At 36.8% G+C, this 4664-nt stretch overlaps 1 protein-coding gene across 8 annotated transcripts in view; it reads right to left on the minus strand.

Annotated features, from left to right (window-relative positions):
• The window catches only part of PAQR5 (progestin and adipoQ receptor family member 5), a 32411-nt gene extending 28489 nt beyond the window's left edge, over positions 1–3922 (minus strand). For 4 of the 8 annotated variants that reach the window (XM_072402561.1, XM_072402555.1, XM_072402558.1 and 1 more), the window contains exons 1-3: positions 1834–1876; positions 1337–1445; positions 6–196 (exon numbers count right to left, since the gene is read on the minus strand). The gene's annotated coding sequence lies outside the window, so the exon portion shown is untranslated. Of the gene's footprint in view, positions 1–5; positions 197–1336; positions 1739–1833; positions 1877–3907 lie in introns of those variants that run through there. The other 4 variants (XM_072402554.1, XM_072402560.1, XM_072402556.1 and 1 more) reach the window with 4 other exon arrangements.
• Positions 3923–4664: the final 742 nt, after the last annotated feature.

The raw sequence follows: 4664 nt of genomic DNA on the forward strand, positions 1-4664 counted from the left end.
TTTACCTTTATTAAACTCCAGATCCTCTACTGTGTACCCAGGTGGCTGCAATTCTTGGCACTCAACCTTTACTTAGATTTAAGGATCTGTCATTCCTCCTTGCTACAAATCAGGGATTGTCTAATTGTGTGAGTGTACTTCAGTGCTGGAGTCAAGCTGTATTTTAGAATTTCCCAGGTCACACACACATGACAATCTAAAAAAAAACCCAAGAATGAAAAATGTATTCTATTGCCAGTTCATCGTACCATTCACACATATGGCTGGAGGTCAAGATTGCAGGTTCCTTGGCCTTACCTTAACCATAGGAGCAAATGCTAATCTAACAGCCAGCACACACAGCATGAATAAAGGGTGCATATGGCTACCACAGATAGTTAGTCTGGAAATGATACACTTTCATCAGTGAAGCTGGGTGATCCGTCCAACCTGGAATGGATCTGGTCCAGGATTGAAAACAATTGAATACCAAGTAGCAAATGACTTTTAAGAAATACATTTCAGGTTTGCTGGATCACCCAGGTTCACTGATGAACGTGTATCCTCTCCAGCCATGGAGAGCTTTAATAAATCAGGCCCAATGTGTTACCGCCATTGCAGCTGTCCACATGAATGAGCATTTGAGCCAAGTACACGCTATCAGTCATTGTCATTTGAAACAATCATTAGTGATCATTTCAGGTGACCATTCAGTAACCAAGAGGTTACTTGGCCATGCATTCAGTATTGTAGATCATTTTATAGCTAATGGCCTTGTCTATACCACCTAGTGGCAACAGATGGAAAATATAAAGAAATATTATGAAATATGACATTTGACAAACAAATTTCAGATATTATACATCCTATTCTTGCTATCTGTATATTAATGTTGCTATATTAATAACAATGCTGTGCTAAGAATACATTAATAAACTTTCTCTCTTTGACAGCTAACAGGTAACACTTTGTATGGTTGTTAGGAATCAAACCTGGCTGTCACTAACAGCTTTTGTCCCCATTAACAACCAAGATTCAATAGGACCAACGCTCTGACATAGTGATCAAAAGCTTCATTGTGAAGAAAGTGTTCCGGCTTGTAGATGTAACTATAACTATAGTTATTGTTTATTACAATTATAGTATTAAAAAACCAGTGTTATAAAATTTAGATAGTACAATTAGATATAATTTACTTATGCGACCAAATTCATCATATTGTTATATTCATATTAGGATGCAATATTGAAGCTGCTTTGGCCTTTGAGTTTTAATGCTCCCTGGACACAGAATAGTTAATCTATCATATAAAAATTCCAATCTTACATCATAAGTTAAAGAATAACTTTCAGCATACCTGTCGTATTGTTCAATCCATGGCTTTTGTTAACTTATAAAAAAATGTTCTTCTCTATAGGTGGGGCTTTGTTCCTCAGGAAATTCTTTCATGATGGGGGGTGGCTGATCTGTAGAAACAGAGACAGTACAGTGAATAATAATTAATATGGGAAACATGCAAATCTAATCGCCTGGATACTTTTTTCATAGGTGCTCACACACAGAAATCTATATCACAGAACCTGATCTGTTAGTGCAGCCTGACTACAGACTGGAGGACCTATTCACTATTAGCTTTAGCACATATTGCACACTACTCTATGGAATAATTTGTTGTCACGGCTCCTTCATTCTTTATAGATTAAAATGCAGAATAAACCACAGGTAACATTATTGCTTAGATCGCGAGTTCCATCCATTTCTGCCTAAATCTCCTCTAGAAGGGCTGTGATTGATCCCCAAGATCCCACTTTTCAATGTGGTTCCCCGCTTTTCCCACCATCAGTCCGAACATACCCCGAGTGTCCGTTAAATAATTTCAATGCAGCAAGAGCTAACTATATCTTTGGAAATGGGATGTTTTTGCATAAGTGATCAAAACCCCAAAAAACAGGAAGTCATCTTACAAAATGTTGCTTAAGATTGAGCTGAACAGAAACATATTTGTTGCAATCTGTCTGTTTCAAAATAGTAAGCCATATAGAAGGAATTGGCTCACTGTGGACACACAAACGGAAGTGTCAGAACTTACAGAGCAGGCTGTAAGTATGGGCAGAAAAAAACATGACAAGCCGCAGCTTATCACTAATGTTCGCAGAGCTGTCTTTGTTTTCGGTGTCCAATCTGTAACATTTATATTACCTGTTGGTTCTGACGATAGTTCCATTGTTTGTTTTCACTTCCTGTAGCAGGGTGACAACATGGTTTGTCTTGAACCAAATCATCACCTTGTGGACAGGGTGGTCTTATATGGATTAGTAGTTTAAAAAGGACAAAGCTCCAGCTAAAATGCTTTAAATGGTTACAGCAATGGTTTTTGGAAAAGGTTTAAAATCTTATAAATAAAAGCCGACACTCCGATGAGTGGCAAACCATATTACCAAATACAGAAAAGAATGTAAAAAATGCACTGCAACATTTGTTAACACATTGTAGATAAATGCAAGTAAAAGAACACATATATATACCATGGACTTAATGATGCAAATGTTCAGAGAATGATCAGATTACTAATGAAGATTGGAGAACATGAACACCTGATTGATTGGCAGCTCTGATCTCACCCATGATCAGATTTTGTATGGCTTCTGTAGTAGGTAAATACCTATATAAATCTAAGTATGGGGAAATTGCAGCTTTTATTAATTTCTGGTTGTATTGTTTTACTTATTTGTTGTGAAGAACCAAATACTAGACCAGACCACTGAAAAACACAATCATCAAATTGCATAGGTAAATGTTTATTGCATGTCTTTATATATTCAGGTGGAAGACATGTGATTGTATAATGATCCCAAGTGATGTGCTGGTGGCAGCCAGGCTGAATTAAATGGTGTTAGAGTTGTACAAGTGTCCATGCTGCTTAGATAGAAGCCTGGGTGTGAAATACTCCAAACCTCACCACGTAGCAGCCGGCATAACAATAGAGTGCTTTTGGAAAATATTAAATATACCTCTAGAATTTACTAAAAATAAATTAAATGGAATAATGATAAATTAAGCTGAAGGTAAAATGACAGATAAAACATGGGACCCTCATATTTGCTTATCACCTTCCCCTTCCTGACCTTCTCCTAAATCATCCCTATCCCCTTGTCCCAATTTAGTTGTCAACCTTTAATATTTAAAGTTTCTTTTTCCTGTGATTCCGCCATATTTTTATATAAACCCCTTTGAAAATCAATAAAATATTTGAAATACAAACCTCGCCCCGTCTGATCAGCCAATGGATTTTATTGTAGTGTTGATTGTCAGCCTGATTTATGTTCACAGATTATAATTTGTAAGGGTAATAGATAAGGATTGCATTTGATAGGAGAGGAACAGAAATGTGTAAATGTCTCAGATTCCTGTTCATGTTTTCAACTAACCTAAAAAGTAAACCAAAACACCTGCTATGAGGAATATCTTCATTTGTAGGGCCAAAGCTCTGCAGGTGCATATTGGAATCATAAATTATCCTACAGGGACTGGGAATAGCACAGAAAATGCTGAATTAGCGCTTCCTGAATGCTGACAATGCGTTTTCTGAGAAGACCAAAAACCATTTTAAAGATATCTTCAACTTTAGCTTATTCTGATGCTTTTGTTAGTGTTGTGTAAACACAGGGATGACAATATTTAAAATATTGACATGTTTTGAGTTAGTTGAAATTCCTCATCTGTATACTTGTTCTGGGTCAGAAGCTATGGAGAAGGGGCAAATATCTGTCTGTCTGTGGCTAACATGGCATATACAAGTAGAAGGAAGACCGCAATGGAGTTAATTTACTAAAGGAGTTTAGAATGTTCACTTGTGAAGTGAATGTTCTCTCTGCAAGGGACAATCCACATAAAATTTAATTTTCACAAAAAAAAAAACTTTACTTACCTTTACCTATGAAAAGAACCGAGCACTGTGAGCCTCATGCTTTTTCACCAGCTTTATTCTTTGGGTTCTTCCTCGCATCACCTGATCTCACGCTGCACAGGTGCATGATCACATAACATGTCTTTCTTCAAATGACGCAGATGGGACGCAAGTATTGGAGGAAGTTGCAGGTTTCCTCTTCAATCTTTACACTGCGGCATACAGTGGTAAAAAATAAAACAGAAAGTGGAGGGAACCTTGTAAAGCGTTTCTGGTGTCAAGTGGTCAATTATATTCATAACAATCTACTAAACTATATACCCTTTACTCCAGATCGGGTAATTTCTGGTATAGTAGAGGTTAGGTAAAGTTCAGGGATTCGTTTTGCCAAAGGAGCGCGACGGCTGACACTGCTTCTTTCTGCGGTGGCTAGGAAAACAATTCTTCATTGTTGGCTGGAGTCAAACTTTTTCTAACTAAACTATAGGACCCGTTCAAAATGGAATGGACTGTTGCAAACGTCCTAATAATTTTTTTACTGTTATCAATGTTTAAAAAGCAGATTACAATGTAATCCGTTCAGTTTTTCCTATGGCTTGGGTATTTACTATTGCATTGTTGGACATACTCTGTAACCAATTGTTAATTGTTTCTCATGGACATGACCTATTTTCCTTCCTTTGATATGTTTTATACATTATATGTATGTCATGCTCACTTGTTACACGCAGTCACGTTTATTTGACAATGTATACTATTGTACTACTGTTTTATAAAA

Source organism: Pyxicephalus adspersus, chromosome 2, assembly GCF_032062135.1.
Source record: "Pyxicephalus adspersus chromosome 2, UCB_Pads_2.0, whole genome shotgun sequence".
Classification (NCBI taxonomy): domain Eukaryota; kingdom Metazoa; phylum Chordata; class Amphibia; order Anura; family Pyxicephalidae; genus Pyxicephalus; species Pyxicephalus adspersus.